This window comes from Triticum aestivum, chromosome 5B (genome assembly GCF_018294505.1).
Source record: "Triticum aestivum cultivar Chinese Spring chromosome 5B, IWGSC CS RefSeq v2.1, whole genome shotgun sequence".
NCBI lineage: Eukaryota > Viridiplantae > Streptophyta > Magnoliopsida > Poales > Poaceae > Triticum > Triticum aestivum.
Genome location: NC_057807.1, coordinates 356,653,997 through 356,677,660, shown reverse-complemented (window position 1 = coordinate 356,677,660; position 23,664 = coordinate 356,653,997).

Below are 23,664 nucleotides of genomic sequence, written 5' to 3'. Positions count from 1 at the left end.
CTCGAAGGAGCTCCCGGTGCCTTGTGGTGTCGGACTCATCGCCCAACGACCCCAAAGCGCACTCCTCCTCCGAAGACGAGGAGGAGGAAGAAGAAGCCTCTCCCCCTCCAGCGGGGGGAGGAAAGAAAAGAAAGGCCGCCCAACTGGGGAGCCGGAGGGTCCAAGAAGGGGAAGACCCTTCTTTCGGACTACGCCTCCGACGCCGACGACGGCGGAGAGCAGTGGCCATCCAGGGCCAAGCCCCTGGCCAAATCATAAGTATCCGGATACCAGAATAGTTCATGGTGTTCCTTTATTTGCATAGTACCTTCTGACGCCGAATATAATCATGCAGTCCGCCCAAGGCTCAGCTCGACGATTCGTCGAGCGGCTCCCTGGATTCGTCGAACTTGAATAGTCTTTCACTCCCGACAGCTACCTCCCCCCGCCCTACGGATGATGCCAAGGTGGAGTCCCAAAAGGGGATAAACCAGGAGGAGGTGGTCCTGGAGGCGCTGCAAGGCGACCTCCCGGACTCCAGGCCCAAGGGGGATAAAACCCCGGAGGGATCTAAGGCCGGCCCCGGGCAGGACACCGCACCGGAACCTTCAGTGGTTCCGGAGTCCGGTAGGCGGCCCCCTCGCAAGAAGGGCAAGCCTACGACACCGGCGGCCCCCGTCCAACCGGAGGCGCCGGATAATTTGCTGGAGGTGCTTAACGGCGCCTCCATCAACGAGGAGCACCGCACTGTTATGAGTGCGGTGATCTAGAAGGTTCAGTCGGCCAAGAGTGGGCTGACAGAAGCCTGTGCCAGCCTTCTAACAAGCTTCGAGGTATGTATTTAAAACATGTAAAAATATTACCGCATAGACAGTAGCCCCTGATGCTCAGTTTGGTGTTTAGAAAGAAAAGCCGGACTCAGGATCTAAAAAGATATACGAAGGAGTCTAACATAAATATGTCAATATGGGAATGCAGGCTGCGCTGCTGACCTCTGTCGCATGGACTGTGGAGGTCGACGCATTGAAGCAAAGCCTCGAGCGGTCCGAGAACAAACTCGGCCGTGCCAAGAAGCAATTCAAGGACAAAGAAGGTAGGTAGTACCTTATATAAGTATATAAAAAAATACCTGGTTGCAAATAATGACAGGACCAACGTGGGTGTTTACAGGGGCCACCACCGAGGTGGCGACCCTAAAGGAAGCGTTGTCCAAGGCCGAAGACAATACGACCGTGGAGCGCACCGAGCGAGAGAAACAAGAGGCGCGGGTGGCGGAGCTGCGGCAAGAGCTCGATGCTCTTGTGAAAAAACATGAGAGTTTAGAGCTTGACTCAAAGACTCGAGAGTCTGAACTTGCCTCGACACTTGAAAGCGCCAAATCTGCCAAGGCCGAAGCCCAAAAAGCCATCTAGGAAATTGAGGCGATGAAGAAGATAGCGGCGAGTAAGGCATTCTTTATGCAAAGCAAGCATGTGAAAGTGAATTACTTGTTACTTACCCGAATCCGGAGCTCTCTAGGAGCGTTCATAGATCTGGCCCGCAGTGTGTCCGCCACCGCCGCATTCTACCGAGTCGAAGAAGGGAGCTCGACCGAGAAAGTGTTCTGGTCCTAGTATGCTGAGGCCGGACACCCGATACCCTTGAGCGACCAGCTGAAGCAGCTGGTCGAGCTCCATAAGGTAGCCGAACAGGCCATGAAGGGCCTTATTGGCCGGCTGTGGCCTGGGGAGGTCCTGCCTGAGAGCTACTTTGGGCTGGTGAGGCGGCTGGTGGATGCCTGTCCATGGCTTGAAGTCATCAAGCGCTCCGTATGCATCGAAGGCGCCCGTAGGGCCCTTGCCTGTGCCAAAGTGCACTGGGGCAAGATGGATGCTGAGAAGCTGGTGAAGGATGGGCCACCGGAGGGGAAGGAGCATCGCAGGCCCGAGTACTATGAGGGCATCCTGAAGGGTGCCCGACTTGTGGCGAACGAATGTTCCAAGGATTTAATTTTTGAGTAAACTCGCTCGTGTGTATCCTGTGCGCTGAAAACTTGTTCATATGCGCTAAGCAATGCTTATTTAATTTAAAATATTACCTTCTGTGCGGCCGTTTATTAAATCTGAGAGATTTAAGTCATCGGCTTCTGCCCCCATGCCACGAGTGTTGGGGTGTTCGGGATAAACCTGAGCGCTCTTGTTCCCATTCTTGGGTCCTTTGAGGGAGGCGCTCATCACAATGAACAAGGCAATCGGACTTATAATGCTTTATCACTCTCACTTAGCCATAGAATTCTATAATTTTAAATTTCAGCAAAGCCCCTAGTATTTGGAAGACCGAGTTCGGGGCACTATCCATGCCTAGGCCGGATAAATCCAGCTCCTCGCTCTAAGCGGCATAAGTCTTTAGGGACTCGAAAAACCTCTCGAACAGCGACCGGTCTCTCGCCCTATCATGACAGTCAGTTTTAGCTTTCTTTACTGAGGTGTTAACCCAGCTCAACGTGGGCACAATCGCAGTAGTTCTCCCAGCGCTACCTTAGCTGATATCACTGTTCAAGATATCTTCCGACATTCAGATAAATCGGCCAATTTATCACTTACCATTATCTGACCGATAAGATAAATCGGTCGATAAATCAGCCGATATGGCGATTAATCGGCCGATATCCCAATAAACTGGCCGATTTACCCCTTATCATGGGTCGACCGATAAGTTCCCGATAAGCGATATCCCCAACATTGGCCGATATAGCGGAACGTAAGATACCAAAACATGGGAGCCGGGCAAACCCAACTATTGACCCAAGACATGATTCTGAGCCGATGCATATAATGCTATAAGTTTGGGGTGCCGCACTCATGAGAGTGTTCGGTCTTCTCACACCGTATTCTGGGGTACTTAAGCCCCTGGTGTATTGGCCGTACCAAAGTGTACGGTTGCATAATGTCATAACTAAACATATTTACATGAAAAATGAATGCAATAATAGACAAGAGCTATGTATTGTTTATTAAAGGGCTGCTATGAAAGTAGAACGATACAAATAGTGCAATAAGAAAGAGATGGGATTTTTTAACATGTCCCCCTCCAGGGGAAAGCTGCGGGACTTCAAGTAAGACAAGTATTTAGCTCGTTATAGAGACCACCTGGACTTTCGACGTGGCTTGCTATCTCCCTGGCTGTTGCATCGTGTGTTCGGCGAGTGTACTACTGGACAGGCGTTCCGAAGAGTGGAGTCCTGAAAGTAAGAAAAGAGAAATGACAAAATCGGGAGCCCCTAGTGCGGTTGAGCCGCATTCTGGGCATGCCGTGGTTGTGCCCCTCCCCTTATGCCCATGGTATTTCCAGAGCGTAATGATGTACGTGTGGTACTAGTTTCGCAATCTCGCGAGGGCTGGGGTTGGGGCCGCACTACTATGCTTGCTCGGAACATGCCAGACGGTCTTGTTGTAGGTTACTCCGGGTGCACTTGACGGTGTCTGGACGTTTAATAGCCGGACTGGAGACTTGCCTTGAGAGGCTACTTTGTACTTCCGCCGCGAGGGCCGCCGTGTGCTCCTCTGTTCGGAGAGAGCATTTGGTGTTTCCATTGACCATAATGACTCCTCGAGGGTCTGGCATCTTGAGCTTGAGCTATGCGTAGTGCGGCACCGCATTGAACTTTGAAAATGCGGTTCGCCCGAGCAGGGCGTGATAGCCACTACGGAACGGGACTATATCGAAGATTAACTCCTCGCTTCGGAAATTATCCGGGGATCCGAAGACCACTTCGAGTGTAACTGAGCCTGTACAGCTGGCTTCGACACCTGGTATGACGCCTTTAAAGGTCGTCTTTGTGGGTTTAATCCTTGAGGGATCTATGCCCATTTTTCACACTGTATCCTGATAAAGCAGGTTCAGGATGCTGTCGCCGTCCATGAGGACTCTAGTGAGGTAAAATCCGTCAATGATTGGGTCTAGAACCAATGCGGCGAATCCGCCGTGACAAATGCTAGTGGGGTGGTCCCTTTGATCAAAAGTGATCGGGCAAGAGGACCATGGGTTGAACTTTGGGGCGACTGGCTCCAACGCATATACGTCCCTGAGCGCATGCTTCCGTTCCCTTTTGGGGATGTGGGTTGCATATATCATGTTCACCGTCCGCACTTGTGGTGGGAAGCCCTTCTGTCCTCTGTTGTTCGGCGGCCGGGGCTCCTCCTCGTCATCGCTATGCAGCCCCTTGTCTCTGTTTTCGGCACTTTACTTACTGGCCTGCTTGAACACCCAACAATCCCTGTTGGTGTGATTGGCTGGTTGTTCGGGGGTGCCGTGTATCTGGCACGAGCGGTCGAGTATTCGGTCCAAACTGGACGGGCCTGGAGTACTTCTTTTAAATGCCTTTTTCCGTTGACCAGGTTTAGAGCCTCTAAATCCGGCATTAACTGTCGTATCCTCAGTATTGTCGCCGTTAATGCAGTGCTTGTGCTTGCTGCGACGCGACCTGCCATTGTTGTCCTTGGTATCCGAATTACCAGGGCTCTTGGTCATGTTATTGCTACGAGCTAGCCAGCTGTCTTCTCCCGCGCAAAAGCCGGTCATGAGTGTCGTGAGGGCTGCCATGGATTTCTGCTTTTCCTATGCTAGGTGTCGAGCAAGCCATTCGTCATGGATGTTATGTTTGAAGGCTGCAAGGGCCTCTGCGTCCGGACAGTCGACTATTTGATTTTTCTTGGTTAGGAACCGTGTCGAGAATTTTCTGGCCGATTCCTCTGGCTGCTGAATTATGTGGCTTAGGTCATCGGCGTCTGGTGGTCGCCCATAAGTGCCCTTGAAGTTGTCAAGGAATGCGGATTCCAGGTCCTCCCAGCAACCAATTGACTCTGCTGGCAAGCTGTTAAGCCAATGCCGAGCTGGTCCTTTAAGCTTGAGTGGGAGGTATTTTATGGCGTGTAGATCATCACCGCGGGCCATGTGGATATGAAGGAGATAATCCTCGATCCATACCGCAGGATCTGTTCTGCCATCGTATGATTCGATGTTTACGGGTTTAAACCCTTCAGGGATTTGATGATCCATTACTTCATCTGTGAAGCATAGTGGGTGTGCGGCGCCTCTGTACTGGGCTATATCACAACGTAGCTCATATGAGCTTTGCCTGCCGTGTTCGTCCTGGCCGTATTTGCCTTATCCGGTGTGACGGTTATCGTCACGTGTCGTGGGGCACCCACGCGATCCGTAGATCGATCTTGTTTGCCTGGCCTTGTCCTCCAATATGTCTCGCAGGTCTGGCGCGTTTCCCCGTGCCTTGCTATTTTTTGAGCGGCACCGGGGTGCGGCTTGAATGGATGGCCGAGAGGCCTCTCTGTCACGGCCACGAGGTGGCCGGTCCACCGCGTCATACGCTGGTGATGTAGGTTTAGTTGCTTCCTCCTCTAATTGGGGTAGCAGCCTGCGCTTTGGGTAGCTCTTGGAGGGGCGTTCGAGTTTGTACTCTTCGGCCGCCAGGACTTCAGTCCATCTGTCAGCTAGCAAATCTTGGTCAGCTCTAAGCTGCTGCTATTTTTTCTTGAGGCTGCTTGCTGTGGCCATAAGCCTGCGATTGAAACGCTCTTTTTCGACGGGATCCTCAGGCACGACAAATTCGTCGTCGTCGAGGCTTGCCTCGTCTTTGGAGGGAGGCATATAATTGTCGTCCTCGACCTCTCTGTCTGCGGCTCTCTCGTGAGGGCTGGCTTCCCCATCCTCCTGTGCTGAATCTTGCTGGAGGGGGTTGTCTTCGGCACTGTCCGGGGTGTTATTGTCTCCGGTGCCGGAATCGCCGTTTTTGCTGTGGCGGGATTTAGAGCGGCGCCGCTGACGTCGGCGCTTAGGCTGCTTCTTGGAGGGGTCATCCTCCGTTGTTCCATCGCCATTCCCTTCTTTTGGGGTGTCCACCATGTATATGTCATATGACGAGGTGGCTCTCCAGTGCCCTATAGGCGCTGGTTCTTGGTCGTCTCCTTCATCGGCGTCCATACCGTCGATGTCTTTGGAGTCGAAGTCAAGCATGTCGGTTAAATCATCGACAGTGGCTACGAAGTGGGTGGTGGGTGGGCTTTGAATTTCTTCGTCGTCCGCATCCCAATCTTGCTGACCATAGTCCGGCCAGGGCTCCCCTAATAATGAGATAGACTTTAGTGAATTCAGGATGTCGCCAAGGGCGAGTGCTGAAAGATGTCCGCAGCTGTGAACTCCATGATCGGAGCCCAATTGGGTTCGATCGGAAGGGGTGCGGAAGATTCGGAGTCCGGAAAGGAGTCCGGCACCTTGGAGTCACGAGCTTCACAAAGGACAAGGCTGGTATTTGGCTCGATCGCCATAGAGATTGCAGCCCCCGAGGCGGTGTCCAACCATCCATCCCCGATTGGCGCAGTCGGCTCCGAGCTAAGGGTCGGAGCGGACACCTGAGCGGCCTTCTAGGCACTGTCCGGCGGCAGAGCTAGATCATGCCCATCGTGATAGTGCAGCGCGCTCGGCTGTGGCTCGAATCCGTCGAAGATAAAGTCTCCGCAGATGTCAGCCGTGTAGTTCAAACTTCCAAATCTGACTTGATGGCCAAGGGCGTAGCTTTCGATATGCTCCAGATGGCCAGGTGAATTGGCCCGCAGTGCAAAGCCGCCGAATAAGAAGATCTGTCCGGGGAGAAAAGTCTCGCCCTGGACCGCATTGTTGTTGATGATCGGAGAAGCCATCGGGCCTAAAGGTGACGACATAGAGGAACTCTCAATGAAAGCACCAATGTCGGTGTCAAACCGGCGGATCTCGGGTAGGGGGTCCCGAACAGTGCGTCTAGGCGGATGGTAACATGAGACAAGGGACACGATGTTTTTACCCAGGTTCGGGCCCTCTCGATGGAGGTAAAACCCTACTCCTGCTTGATTAATATTGATGATATGGGTAGTACAAGAGTAGATCTACCACAAGATCAGAGAGGCTAAACCCTAGAAGCTAGCCTATGGTATGATTGTTGTTCGTCCTATGGACTAAAAACCCTCTGGCTTATATAGACACCGGAGAGGGTTAGGGTTACACAGAGTCGGTTATAATGGGAGGAGATCTACATATCCGTATCGCCAAGCTTGCCTTCCACGCCAAGGAAAGTCCCATCCGGACACGGGACGAAGTCTTCAATCTTGTATCTTCATAGTCCGGGAGTCCGGCCAAAGGTCATTGTCCGGCCATCCGGACACCCCCTAATCCGGGACTCCCTCAGACATGTTTAGCCCAACATAAAAATTGCAACGTAAAATTCTAAAATTCACCTCTAGGGTGCAATTACGATAAGATTCCATCATCCTATACAAAGCATCTTTTAAGTTTTTTCCTTGCCTATGCTTGAAGTGAAGAACTTCAAACTCGGGAGACATAGGAGCGGATAAGGGACTAGCCATGACAACGAGATAAACGATCTAACACATGAGCACACAGAAGGCAAGTGAAAGAGAGAGGACATTGGGAAAGAGAGGGAGAATAAAATGGCAAGGGTGAAGTGGGGGAGAGGAAAACGAGAGGCAAATTTAAAATAATGTAATGCGAGGGAGATGAGTTTATGATGGGTACTTGGTATGTGTTGACTTGAGCGAAGACCTTACCGGCAACGGCGCCAGAAATCCTTCTTGCTACGTCTTGAGCTTGCGTTGGTTTTCCTTGAAGAGGAAAGGGTCATGCAACAAAGTAGCATAAGTATTTCCCTCAGTTTTTGAAAACCAAGGTATCAATCCAGTAGGAAGCTCCTCAAAAGTCCCACACACCTACACAAACAAACAAGAACCTCGCAACCAACATAATAAAGGGGTTGTCAATCCCTTCATGGCTAGTTACGAAAGTGAGATCTGATAGAGATAATATGATAAGATAAATTTTTTTGGTATTTTTATGATATAGATTGGAAAATAAAAGATGCAAATAAAAGTAGATGGTAAACTTATATGATAAAAGATAGACCCGGGGGCCATAGGTTTCACTAGTGGCTTCTCTCAAGATAGCATAAGTATTATGGTGGGTGAACAAATTACTATCGAGCAATTGATAGAAAAGCGAATAGTTATGATATTATCTAGGCATGATCATGTATATAGGCATCACGTCCGTTACAAGTAGACCAATTCCTGCCTGCATCTACTACTATTACTCCACACATCGACCGACTCATGCCTGCATCTAGAGTATTAAGTTCATAAAGAACAGAGTAACGCATTAAGAAAGATGACATGATGTAGAGGGATAAACTCATGCAATATGATATAAACCCCATCTTTTTATCCTCGATGGAAACAATCACTACAAAAAAATACAGTTCTGTGATGATACGTGTTTGTCACAGTAGGTCGCGTTTTTTGTCATGCATGTACATCCATGACAAATTTATGACAGAATCAAGATAGTCATACCTGTGCTGTCGTAGAAGTGTTTCATGACATTACCAAAATTATCATCACGGAAGTGTCCACTTCCATGATGGTAAATCGCGCGTCACTGAAGTGCTTTCGTCAAGGGTGACCGACACGTGGCATTAACCATAACGGAACGTCGTTAAGCTATCGGGTCGGGTTTTGGATCCGATAACCCGTTAATAGCCCCGACCAATGGGGATTTTCCATGTGTAAAATCATCATTGGCTGGAGGAAACACGTGTCGGCTCACCGTTGGGACAGATGTCATCCACTCATTAGACAGAATGCGTCCTATGATACGTCGACACGTGGCACGGCCCAACAGAGGCCCATTCCTATGAAAAGGCCGGCCCGTTTGACTTGGTCAAAAGGTGGCGGGCCATCCCATGTAAAGCCTGTTAATAGCATGTTCGCATCTAGCCCATTTACAGCCCGCTGACCCAAGGCATGTTATGCCCTATCCGAATTAGGCCCAATAGCGTCATCTGGGCCACCCAATATGATTCCAACCCGTTTTCACTTCTGGCCCATGTATGGCACATGACGTCTTTCGGCCCAAAGGAGGCCCTATGTAACTCTTCGCCTATTAAGGGCCCGTGGTGAAATTGGCCCGTAATGAACAGTGTATTAGTTTACACCCATTAACGGCCCGTGGTGAAACTGGCCCGTAATGAACAATGTATCACTTTATACCCATTAAGGACCCGTTATTCCATTGGGCCGTTTCCAGCCCATGTTATCTTTCAGCCTTCTCAGGGCCCATCTATTCTTGGGCTCATTTCTAGCATTCGTTTACTTACGGCCCGTTACTGTCATTTTTTGCTTATGAGCCAAATTTAGCCCGTGGTTACAGTCGGCCCGTGTGTGGTCCGTTAACACGTTGGGCCATTTTCATAGCATCATGAAATACGGCCTATTAACGATGGCCCATTATGGTTGGCCCATGAAAGGACGATTCCAACTCTAGCCCGTTTACGGCCATTATGCAGCCTGTTATTGGCCCATGTTTGGCCAGTCGATCATACTACCCGTGTAAGGCCCATTGATGATACGGCCCGTAGAAGGCCCATTGTTTCTGCAGCCCGTAGAAGGCCCACTGTTTATACGGCCCATAGAAGGCCCACTGTTTATACGGGCCGTAGAAGGCCCACTGTTTCTACGTCCCGTAGGTCCAGTGTCACTATAGTAAATATTAGCCCATGGTTATTGTGGCCTAGTTTTAAAAAATAGGTTATTGCAGCCACTAGCAAACCGCAGAAAAATAACTACACGGACTACAAGCAAACAAATAAACAAGACAACAAGGAAATAAATAAGCAAGCAACTTACACTAGGCTATCACGGCTATTACATATATTACATCCACTGGGCATCAAAGTTCGCCACCAGTGCAAATATAGGGAACACAGCAGCATATAAACGCCGCAGCAAAACAAGTCCTGAACTGAAACCACTTCAGAAGAGCTCAAGAAACAATATCCTGGGTACCCATAATGCTGGCAAGATGCTTAGCAAGCTTATTAGCTTTCTCTTGTTTGGCGCTTAAGTCCTCCAGCGCTTGCTGTTGCACCAGAAAGTATGCATCTGAATTCTGCAGGGACTTCCTCAGTCCTTCGGCTTCCTGTCGCATAACATCTGATGGATGTCTTTCAACTTGAAGTTGAGACTCAAGAAGCTGAACTGATTTAGGCAACGAGTTCGAAGAGCTGGTGCTAGCAGTGGTAGCCAGTAACTCAAACACTACATCAAGACAGGACTTTGGGGTTGTCTCAGTGTCCTCAATATAGTTTTTATCAGCTTTCTTGGAGACCAACAGGGATGTCTCACTATCTTGAACCTTATCTACATTACTTCATTTACCATTGCATAACAGGGTACTCTTCTCCAATATTTTATCCGTGTTCTAAAAGAGAAACAAACAAACACATCTCAGGTTTACAATGTAGTATATGAAACTCATTTTGGTAAACCAGTTCAGTAGTAAGGTGGACAGGATAACAACATGAAACAAACATATATCTATGTAGTATGGTCACTGTATGGTCTATATCATTCTAGTTTATGTTGCCAAATCAAGATAGATACAATTCGAATCATATCTATTTAAGACAAAGCAGCATAGATAGAATATAAGGGTGGGAAACTACACAACAATAACAACACTTGTAATGTGCATGGCATGAGAACATAACTGTTTATTCAATTGAAACTGAAATCAACATAGAGCAAGTTATAACAGCAAACATCCAAACACGTTGAAGAAACAGGTTTAAAACATACCTATTGCGCCATTGGAGTTTCAATTGCATCCTTCAAATTTGAAATTGGTTGGTATCAGTAAATACAGTGATGCAAGAGCAAAGTAGTATGAACCATAGCTACGACACCTGACCTGAGAACAATTCTTCTTCTGCTTTAAGCGTTGACTTCGGGTTCGGAGTGGTGGTCCTCGTGATTTGGGCACTGCAGTTGCCTTACTAACTGCTCGTGTTTGGGTGCTTTGTGGTCGAGACGGTGCTGTGTCAATGGGAACTGGGTGTCTATCTGCTAGGGTTGGGGTTAGAAGGGGTGTAGCTGGTTCTCTGTCCAACTAGGTAGGGGTACAATTTGCATGAGTGTGGGTTATGTGTGGTGGGGCTGATTCTTGGGCAAGTACAACCATGGTTCTATCTGCATCGACAGGTAGCACGATCTTTTCTGAAGACCGGGTTTTTACTCCCACAGATACTGCCATCACTCCCTCCAATTGAAATGGCTGATAAAAAAGAAAAGTAATGAATGTACAGACATTGTAAGATAGACAGGTGCAATGGATAGTAAGGAAGCAAATAGGGCATGAAATAAATTACATTTATGTTGTTTAAGCAAACAGAATAGCAGGACATAATTTCACATATATGATGGCTAATTAAACAGGATAGCATGACACAATTTCACATGTATGATGGCTAACTAAATAGGATAGAATGACATACTTCAAAATATGATGACTATGTAAACAGGATGACATGATATAACTATACGATGTGTCTATTAAAGTGGTTGGCATGCCATAAATCACAAACATGCCGTCGATGGAAACATGATGGCATGATATAATTCACGGATAGAATGACATAATTTAAAATACGATGACTATGTAAACAGGATGAGATGATATAAATATATTATGTCTTTAGAAAATGGGTTGGCATGCCATAATTCAGATACATGCTGTCTATGTAAACATCATGGCATGACATAATTCAAATGTATGATTTATATACTAAGGAAGTGAGCAGAGGGCAATTGCATATATGATGTGTCAACTAAGGAGATGACATTCAATATTGTGTATATGATGTAAAAACTAAGCATTGCAATACAACATATGCATTATATGAGTAATATAACCCTGCCAAGTTTGAGCATACACCTTAGGGGGATAATAGGACTAGTCATCTGCCTCTGAATCCTCCTCTGAAGAGCTATCTGTAACCAGCAAGATATCTGCTTCAGCAGGTAGCATTGTCTGCTCTAAATACCTTGTTTTCGCTCCAGATTTCTCCATCACCAATTCAAATGGCTGATGCACAGGAAGAGCAGTTGAATATACAAACATTGCTGACAAAAGCAATGAGAAATACAAAAAAAGGATGGCATGATATAATTCACATATATGACGCTTGCCTAAACAGCATGTCATTGCATAATTCACATACATAATGCCTTGCAACAAGATAACATTGCATCATTCACATATATAATGTCTTGCAACAAGATGGCATTGCATAATTCACATATATGGTAATTAGATACTAAACAGGTGGCATTCACACAAAGCATGTCTAAACTAAGCAAATGACATAGAATTGCAAGATACCATATGCACGATATGAGTAACATAACCCTGCCAAGTTAGGGCATGCACCTCAGGGGGGGAATATGAGTGGTCATCTGTCTCTGAATCCTCCTTTGAGGAGCTATCGGTAACCAGCAAGACATGCGCTTCGTCAGATAGCATTGTCTGCTCTGAAGACCTTGTTTCCACTCCAGATTTTTCCATGACCGTGCCAAATGGCTGATGCACAGGAAGAGTAATTGAATGTACTAAAATTGTTGACAAATTTAACACATAATAAAAAAATGATGGCATGATATAATTCACATATAAGATGACTGGCTAACCAGGGTGGCATTGCAAAATTCACATATATGATGCCTGGCTAGACAAGATGGCATTGCATGATTCACATATACGATAAAGAAACTAAACAGTTGGCATTGACACAAAGCATGTCTAAACTAAGCAGATGACATCTTTAATGTATACAGTAAGCAATGCAAGGCACCATATGCATGATATTACCAACATCAGCATGCCAAGTTAGAGCGAAGACCTCATGGGGTAAATAGGAGTGGTCTTCTCCTTCTGAATCCCCCCCAGAACAGTTATCTGCCTTATGATTACGATCTGAAATGGGTGGAGGGGGGGCTGCCTTTGCGCCCACCATGGAACGACGTTTGCATGAAATTTTATTGCCATGCAAGGCTCATCTCTTTTACTCTACATGATCAGTTCCATTGTGTACAATAACTGGCATGCATAGGAATAAAACATAGTGAGATTATGTAAGGAGTGCATGCACAAATCCAGAGTGATGGTAGCAAACTGTGGATAGACCCAAAACCAATGATAGAAGGCAGATAACAGCTTTAGTTAAAAAATACAGATAATGGCTCCTTTAATGTTTGTTTGCACCCAACATGAAGCTCATAGTAGACACTCGATATTAACCAGATAGTAGACAGATAGTACTGATTGTTGCCCCAATATGTACCCCACAACCATTTAAATACTCAAGTTTCAGCATTAGTTTGGACCTGACTCGGAGTCTAATAGGTGAACACCACGATAATGTAGAATGTCATCATATTAAGCGACGCGTAACGTAAGCAGACACGGAAGAGTGCGACCTCTCTTGCGGACCTGTGTAGTCCTCAAGGTCATCTGCTCAGTTGATGATGGTAATGCAGTTGTCATGCCTGCCGGCGGCGGGGAAGAAGATATGAGGCAGCCAAAGACAGTCTGGACAGTGGATCCCTGCTATGGTGAACCCTTCCGTCGTTGGAGCAGCTGAGCTGGGGTGGAACACAGCGCCGCAGGAGCAGGACAAACCACACAAGGTTTTCTTTGACACATATCTGTAACAGAAGTAATTGAGTAAGGGCTTGTTTGAATTTGAGGATTCTAACAATGCAGGGATAGGAAATAGACATGAATAGGATAGGAATGCACGTGCAAAACAGGGAATTTAAAAACACGGGATTTCTGCCAATCTGGGTGTTTGATTCACAACAATTGGAAGATCACAGGATGCAAAAAAGCATGGTGAGATTAAGTCAAACCACAAGAAAATGTACGGTTATAATGCTATTATGCTACTATCTCTTAGTCTTGTGCTTGATGAATAGGAATATGAAAAGGAGGAGAAGTGGAAATTAGAATTCCTACGGTTTTTCTTTCAAGGAGACACTAATGGAACAAATCCTACAGTTTTCCTTTGCTCCATTCCTTTGCACCAAATTCAGGAAAAGTAGTACCATAGGAAACTTTCCAATTCCTATGTTTTTGATTCACTTTTCCTTTCAAGCACTGGCGATTCTAGTAGGCAGGCTTGAGCAAGGAAAATCCTACGCTAAAATTTTTTTTTGTGCTACTTCTATTACTTTGGACCCAGGCCACTGCCATAATAGCTCAACTCCCAGGCCCATCGACAAATGCACAGCTCAAACACACAGAGATAAATAATGATGGCGTTCAAGAGACTCCATCACGGATAGCTAAGTTGCCTGGTACCTCACTGCTTGTCATATAGTAGGATAAAATAATCGTATTTCCCATTACTACGAGTGCTCAGTGGACAATATATATAACATGTAGAGTAAAAAAGAGATGCAACAAGTGTACAACCTCTTTGGCGAAGCCATGTCGATCTCAGCGTGATTGGGTTGGCCGGTGAGGATGCTCCGGCTGACTTTGCTGTCGGAGGAGGGGAAGAAGATCTTAGGCGTTTGGAGATGGAGCCCGAGGTACTGCTCCGCTGTGATGGAGGGTTTCGTCGTTGGAGCAGCTCCGGTGAGTTGTACGACACCGAGGCTGAAGCAGGACAAGAGAGACAACGAATAACGTTAACCTGAGTGGAATTCTAATAGCATCTCCAAGACATGACGTAAAATACATAACCACAAAGTGCTAGATGTAAAATACATCAGCCGCTCATCTCTGAACTTAACTGTCAAAACTAAACTTAACTGTCGAAACTGAACTTAACTGTCGAAACTGAACCTAACTGTCGAAACTGAATTTTGCTGTTGAAACTGAATTTTGCTGTCGAAACTGAACGCACTAGCAAGGTGCGGCTACACGTCGATCGACTGACTTTTTCATCTCTGGTCAGTCGATTTTGCAGCCGTTGGATACGAAATCAACGGCCTGCGGTTCATCTTCAACCTCCACCCCCCCTGAGCCGCCAGCCACCACCGGCCAAACAGCAGCCCCGCGCCGCCCGCGGCCTGCGGTGCGCCGCCCCGCCCGCCCCGAAAACACTCCCCACCGCCGGTCCGCCGCCGCCCCGGCCATCCCTCTAGGCCCCCCCACCCCCGTGCTTGGATTTTTCTCCGGCGATCCCCACGCCACCGTCGGCGACCACTGCCCCATCCTAAACCCTAAGATAGATAGTGGGGTACCTCTCCGGAGAGCCCCCCTACCCGCTGCGGCTGGTTCTTCCTTCACCCCGTCGAGCCCACCCCTTGAAAATCGATTGACCCAAAAGTCGATTCAGTCGACTGAAGTGTAGCCAAATCGGAGCAGCATCGCAAGCAAGAGCAAGAGCGAGAGCAGCAGCGCGAGCAAGAGCAATAGCAAGAGCAGACCAGGCAGGTGACTGAGAGCAAGAGTAGAGCAGCAGCGCGAGCGAGAGCTAAAGCAATAGCAGCTCCTACTGATGTGGACATCGCCACCCAGGGAGCAACGCCATGGAGGAAGTGGCCGGCGACACCGCCGTGGATGGAGCCACGCCGTGTCGGCTCGGGACCGACCATTGGCAGCACCGTGAGATCGAATCAAGAAGAAAATGCAGCGATTAGTGTACAATCTCTTTGGTGGCGCCAATTAGGCCGCAGCTTCATCTGAGGAAATGGTGATGATGATGCTCTTCCGGTGGTGCAGGTGAAGACAGCGGTGTGGGAATGGAGGTGGCGCGAAAGACGAGGGGAATGTCGGGGCAGCTCCTTGGAGGTGGAGGACGGGGTGGCTGAACAGGCGGGACGATGAGATCAACGACGGATCCTCATCCGGTACGGTGGATGAGGGACGTCGAGGTGTTGCTGTGGATGACATCGTCGGGGAAGAGGCTCCGGCTGGGTGGCGGACGGAGCAGGGTGTGGGGTTTTGTCGTGGGTTTTCGCGGCCTCGGTGTACGAATGGGTGGGCAGATGGGATGGTAGTGGGGAACCATGGCTTAGAGATGCGCTTGTCCGAAATGTGGGGTAAGTTACGAATGTACCCCCCACCGATTTGAGGCGGTTCTTTCGGTTCAGGGGTACCACGGGCATTTCGGGTGTCGGGATTTCACAGGAGATGGGAGTTTTCGCGCGCGTTGTAATTTTGGAATAGCAAGGCACGGGTTGAGATGGAGGGAGTTGTCGGAGCACAACGAGACAAAGATATATCTTAAATATTTCGGGCTAACAAGGCGCGGGTTGAAGAGGTGGGAGTTTCGCAGCACGATAGACAGAGACACTAGCTTCAATTTTTGGCATAATAAGGCGCGACTTGAAATTTCGGAAGAACAAGCTTAATGTGTACCCAAAAAAAGACAATTTGCACCTCAACACGCACAACACACACACAAACACCATTTAGACTAGAGTAAGGTACACGTGCATTGCACGCATGAGATTTGGCAACCAAATTATGAATAAATACCACATTATAGCATGCAAGCTTTGAGTCATATATGCATGATGTAGATGTTCGTTTAATTCTTATAGTTCATTTCATTCAAAATCATCTAGTTTTTATAAGAAAGCTAATCTATTTTAAGATTCATGGAATTGTGCGTTGTAAGACATAAAGTAAAAACAAATAATGGCAAATCATGTAGAAAAACATTTGGGCAATTCTGATACGGAAGATTCTAGAACAAATAAGAAGTGCTTGTGTTTTGATGTTTGTGCATTATGCTTAAGTTCAACCATGGATTCTTCTAGATTATACATGTGGCGAAATTTGGTGGTATCTAGATGATATCGAACGGCCAATAGTGCTCAAATTTGCCATCTTTGGACCATCGGATTCTCCTCATCCAACGACCATCTTTCAAAGTTAAAGTTACCCGCTCACGATAAAAAAAATATATAATATAATATATATAGGGGTATAGATATAGATATGTGACAGAAAGCAGCCCATCATCTCCAATTAGAATAGTGTGTCCATGCACGGATGCGACGTGGGCAAATGATGTCTGCCATCTGTATCTCGAATTCAAATCAGTCTGACCTTGTTCAATGTATATACATTACAACATGCTCGTTTCCAAACCACGCCGCGCATATCTCCGTTATATTCATGCATGCATGGGTTTCAAACATCAGGATCTCTTATTCAAATATTTGAATTCAACTTTACATTGATTATGACCTCATCTATTCTTTTACACCCACACAGTAGTCTTCTCTTTATAATTGTACAACTCACTTTCTGTCGTGCATGCATGCACACACACTACCAGCCGGCATTATCTATCACATGCATGCAATCTTTTTCTTCAGGTCGGTCTCCCATGAAGGCACACACCCACACACATCCCCCTCACCATCATACCGGGCATTCTTTATCTCTCACTCCTGCATGCGCAACGATCGATGTTCCTCTATGTATGTGTGTATATAGCTAGGTCTTTCATAGTTTTCCACACAAACCGATCAATCGATATATCCCGTGAGGTCTCACCCTCTTTCCCACGTCCACATCGATCAATCTATACCTCTCTATATAGGATTAACATAAATAGCTAATACACCCACATTAATTATATATCCAACGTCTCCCTCTCATCATCCATGCCTTCCGCTTCATCTCTCAGACACGTGCACAATGGTAAAGACAGGGGGCAGTAAGGGCCCTGCCCCCCCCCCCCTAACATCACTATATATCGAGGCTAATATGAATGTGATCATTAGACAATTGCTGCTAAAAATGGTTTAATTTCATGAATTGACCTCCTCGTAAAGGATTAGCAATGCTTGGCCCCCTAGCTCAATTATTTTTCATGGCTCTGCCACTGCGTGCAACAACGCACGTGTTCGCCCCCTCTCTCTAAATATCGATCTCGCACTTGTGAATTCCTTCATAGTCTCCCTCCACTCGGCCCCTCGCACCATCTTCTAGCCCCCCACCGGATTTTGCCACATGTACAATCTAGCAGAGCCCATGGTTGAACTTAAGCATAATGCACAAACCTCAAAACAACAGTGGTTCTCTTTTGTTCTAGAATCCTCCGTATCATAACTGCCCAAACTTTTTTTCTAGTTAAATTGCCATTATTTGTTTTTACTTTATGCTTTACAACGCACAATTCCATGAATCATAAAATAGATTAAGGGCTTCTTTGATTCAAAGGATTCTCAAAGGAATTTTGGATGATTCATTTGCACTAGATTTCATAGGAAACATCCCATCCACTCAAACCTCTTTGAAATAATTCTGCGTTTTTTCTATGCACAATCAAACACTCGTACAATCATGTAGGATTCAAGACGACATTCCACTATAATCCCATGTTTTTCCTATTCACGCGTTCTTAGCTTTTTTATAAAAACTAATTGATTTTGAATGAGATGAACTATAAGAATTAAACGAAGGGCTACATCACGCATATATGACTCAGAGCTTACATGCTATAGTGTGGTATTTATTCATAATTTGGTTGCAAAATCTGATGCGTGCAATGCACGTGTACCTTACTAGTACTTCCAGTATGTGCAAAACACGTAAATTAGAATACCAATGGCACACTACACAGTGTCTGTCTTAAAGTTCATGAAGCCATGTAGCACATGTGGACGCGTTGTCGCGAACTCCTTGCGTGGATTGATCACAATGACGTGCTGCTAGTTCTAGAAGAATGTACTCGTCCTTCCTGAGCCATACTGGCGGTACATGCACGAAGCGAAGATGTGGACGCACGCCATGCACGCACTCATTCCCTCGCACGCACACGCGGGTACACGGGCGGATGCAATTTTGTACCAAGATCCACCCCATGTGATAATTTGACGCGTGTAAAGTCGTTCACTTCATTGATGGTCAATTAATATAGCGCATGCAAATTGAGTAGACGTGAGGGCGGAAGAAAGACATTATTACTGCACTGCGCGCATGCGAGTAGTTAAATCGTGGGTTGCTAGTAGTACTTCCATTGGTCTCCTTCGTATTTTGTGCCAATTTTTGACAGTAACATAATATTTACGCATTTGAGCAGTGTAGTACTTGAAATTCATGTTCCGCTAAACTCATCGGGAGCCGTTTCGGGCCTCGAAACAAAAACCATCAATTAATCTTTACCTTGTTCCCATCACATTCGAAAGCCTGCTCACACTTACTAGTACGTACCAAACCTGAACATGTTGCCACTATGCAGGTATTAGTACTACTAGTGCTAGTACTTAGGTTATAAAGAGGGGAACTACCTAACCAAAAATTACTCTACCTTTCCTCCTGATAAGTGATTCTTCTTCGTCCGTCGTTGCCATGGCCGGTGAGCAGAACTCTAGGTCGAGAACTACTCGTAACAAGGGAGCGGCAACCAAGGCTGTCGAAAAAAAGACGGCTCGCCGCCACGCAGAGACCTCGAAAGATCTCTCACGGGCACGCGATGGCTCCCAGGAGCGCCCTAGCCGCGGAGGCGAACACGCCGAGCCGGCGGAGCTGGAGTCGTTATCCCTCAACGGCATGCCCGATCATCTCAAGAAGCACCTCAATAAGCAGAAGGAGTGCATCCAAGGCTTGACGGAGTTGCTGAAGGAGAGCCTCGACGACATGCCCGCTGAGCTCAATCAGCAGGGGGAGTTGACCGCCGGCTTGGTGATGCTGCTGAAGAAGAGCATTGCCTTGGAGAAGAAGGCGATAGGCGAAATCCTGCGACTTCAGGAGGACAAGGCGAAGCTCTGCCACGAGATTGACCTGTTGAAGGAGAAGAACGCCGGCTAGAAGAAGCTACATGAGAATAGTAGTTCCTCAATGAAGATGTTGCAGGCCCTCGTCATGGAATAGAAGGAGGAGTGGGCAAAGCTCTACATCGACCACCCGGCTGCTGTCAAGGTACGTAATGCGGACGTGGAGCAGATGATGAAGGCTCGCGTCGAGAAATCCCACGTCATGGATAGAATGAAGAAGATGTGGGAGGAGACGCGCAAGGAGATGGAGGTCGTGGAGGCGATGAAGAAGCAGTTACGATCCGTGGCTAATTAGATCATTTGGGGTGATAATCTTCCTTCTTCTTTTGCTGTTGTGTTTCATCTTTTGCTTCGGGTGTTTCGCCACACGTGTCACGTTCTCTGCGAGGCATGAACAGAACAATGGTTTTTGTTTTTTCAGGGAATGAATAGAACAATGCTAACAATGAGATGACTAGAAATTAGATCATTTTTTATCGCCATATGGCACTGGTCTGCCATGTTTCGTGCTCCTCCGTCACAGTACTACTCCAGTGGAAAGCTTGAGTATACCGCACGGTTCTTTGCTCCTCCTCGATCAGGTCGTTGGCGCATTTATACGAGAAGTCAAATCACAAGGCTGCGCCTTCCAGCAGTAATGAGCCGTCAAATCACAAAGGCCCTCGCCTCTCGTGAAACCGACCAAGCTAGACTGCCCCGCCCTCTAGCCTTTTAAAAAATGTATACTTTTGTACAGTAGTAGTATCGATGGATTGCGCCATGGAGCAAAACTTGAAATTAAAAAAAGTGGTACATATAGAGAGCGCTCGTCGCCAAATTATGCACATAGTACTATTAAAAAGGCTAGTCACAATAATGATGTCCAGCACAACCCACCCCTCAAATAATACTAAGCACCCTGGAATTCTTTGACAAAACTAAGCACCCTGAAATTCTTTGACAACTAAACAGCTGGCTATATGATGTTGGCCATATATATTGTACTTATATAATGTGAAGAAATGAGTGGTAGTACTATACCAACTAAAAGATGAAATGTAAGAAATACTAGTATGTACTTACTAAAGAGTTAAAGTAACACGAACAAACATAACATAGTTTTGCTGGGGGCTCAGCACAACACACCCCTCAAATTAAATTAAGCACACCTCAAATTAAACTTTGCAAGTATTCCGGTAGACACTGCATTAGAACCACCATGAGCAACGACACTGCCACCTTACTCGGAGTCCTCGTCCACATCCTCGACTTCGTCCTTGTCCCTCTTCCTCTTGACCGATACTTCTTTGCTTGAACCGCCAACTTGGCTGTTGCTCTTCATCCAACCCTTGTAGATATTGAAACAAAGGTAGACATCCATTGCAGCATACTGGATGTGGTCTACATCTAGTACATTCCGCTGCCATGCATGATGATGAAACGTGTATGGAGGTTTCTCCAGTTTACCATACGAAGGATGAACCATGGCTCCTGCCAGGGTCAGCATTGAAGGCTGACGAGAGGACACCAGCCGATTCTTTTGGAGGTCGAAGGTGTTGCCTACAACGAGGCCTATCCGAAGCAGGACTTCTTTCTCGTTAATTTGACTAGGTTGCTCTCGAGGAAGTACTTAAAATCCTGGCACTCAACGTTGGCATGGCATATGTGGTAGACCAAGCATAAGTCATGCACGCAAACCTGGATCAAGGCGAGCTTCTTCCTCTCTTCGTCCTTTAGATCCTTCTCTCGTCCCACGACTGTGGTGTACTCAACATCTAGCCCAGCGACCCACTCATCATCTGAGTCTTCGAACATGCGTCTGAAGCGAGAAAGGCATCCTTTCACCGTCGCGGAAGAACGGGTGTAGATGACATCGGACTCATCGCCGGTGATGGTTCTAACCTTGTACTCACCGCCGATCGGGGGGCTTTGGGACGCCATGGATTTGGGAGGAGGGTTAGGATTAGTGGAACTGCCGTAATGTACTAATGTGAATGGACGGGACGACTAGGAGCGAACCGCTGTAGTATTAAAGGACGTGCGGGGACGAGTAGGAGCGAACTGCCAGCGTGCGAACGGCAGGGTAGTGGCTTTCCATTCTCCCATGATACGGGCTTCCGAGAGCCCTTGGATCGGGGATCGAACGGTTGCATGGCATGATTCTAGACCTATGGGTGAATATCCTATCCTGGAGGGTTATTCTACAAATTTTCAGCAACTTAGCATGCGACCGTTTCATCTCAGATCCAAGGGCTGCCAGCAGCCGGTATCATGGTCGCGCCTACCACGACTGTTGCGTTGCTCGCGTGGTCGCGCCCTTGGAGATTTAACATGGTGCGTTAGGCCATATGATGTTGGCATGTCATACATAGTCATCACTTAGTCACTCATACTACAACAAGGTTGGCTATAAGTGTATTTTTTTACTCCTCTCTATCTCTTTCTTTGTACTCCCTCCGTCCCATAATATAAGAATGTTTTTGACACTAGCTAGTGTAGTGTCAAAAACGTTCTTATATAATGGGACACAGGGAGTACTAGTATTTATTGCATTTGCCAAGGAGTGACCTCTTCCAATGAAATGGTGTTGCTAAGTTTGCTTAACTTAATTAGCTATATATTCAAATTTGTCTTTTCACCTAGGTACACGCGCTTAGCACCGTTTCTTCCTTGGGTCACCAAACTAGTCTCTCTCTTCTTGATTAACTTGCCACATCAGACTTTATGCCTATGTGGCAAGCTTAAGCACCTGTAGGAGCAAGTAAGTACAATAGTGCGCTTTACATGGCATTTTTGCATATGTGGAGGAAAGAGAGGCAAGGGAAAGGTGGAGAAGTGGGCTCTCATGCAAGAGCCAGCCGCTACAACTACATGATGGAGCATTGGGAGAGGCACCTATATGGAGGTTGTCAGGAATCGGGAGACTCACGTCGGTCGTAGCGCCGCAGTTAAAATGATAATGGCAAGTAAAATCATGGGGCCCCACCTGTCCAGCAGTAACTCGCTATCAAATCACACAGCCCTACGTTTGCAGCAGCCTACTCCCTCATCTTCTCACGTCTCTGTCGAACCGACTAGGCGGAACTGTCCCGCCGCCTACCGGGCAGGAAAAGCCCCGCCCTAGACTTTTAAACAGTATACAAATACTAATTTTGTATCCATGGATTGCGCCCGCGCCATGGAGCAAAGTGTCTAGAAAACATCGATACACATGTACGGCGTATACAGCACGCCCGTCGCGTTCGCGTCGCACCCCAGACGGTCGGTCGGTCTGGCACGCTGCTCTCCGAATGGAACGCGCGTCATATTGTGTTCGCACACACATCTGGGACGGCAATTGAGAACCGACCATAGGCACACTCCCCGGCCCCGCAAGTCGGGTGACTTAATAGAAGAGGGAGACGAGCCATAGTACTAGAGAAGTGTTGTACTACGTTGGTGCCTGGACGATCCCTGCAAGACACGGAAGATCAGTTCGTCCATGCATGTGACCAGACTCCAGCAGACACGCCTGGATTAGCTATTGTCTACATATCGTGCAGGCTGTGTTGTACATGGTTGTAGTTGTGGTGAGAAATCTAAAAAAAAGTTTCTTGTCATCTCGCAAAATTATGTGTCATGTGCTTCGGATCACTGCGAGGGTTAAACAACGACAACTGAGTTGGGCTAGTCATTGGGGGCACATGCACGGACAGTGACTACTCGGCTGCCATCTAGGTCAAGCCGGCTATGTTAATTAGGACATCTATCGACGAACCCCTTTTCTATGAGTTTATCTTTAATTTGAGCTTTGTTCCTCGTCTAGTTTGTCCGTCAGGATTCATGTTGTCTCCTTTGGGCAGTGAGGTTATGATTTCTTGTCATGTGGCATTTTTTCGTGTTATATGTTATAATCTGGCGCTTCAGATCAAAATGACAACAACTGCGCCTCCGGGCCACGTGCATGAAGACTTCTCGACAGTCATTGGCGAGGTCAAGCCGGCTCCGGTAGACAAAAGAAAACTAAGTACTACTCCACTATATAGGCAGGAGCCTCCGCGCTTGTTTGCTAGTGTTGCTCTCTTCACACTGTCTCGGCCTCTCCAGATCT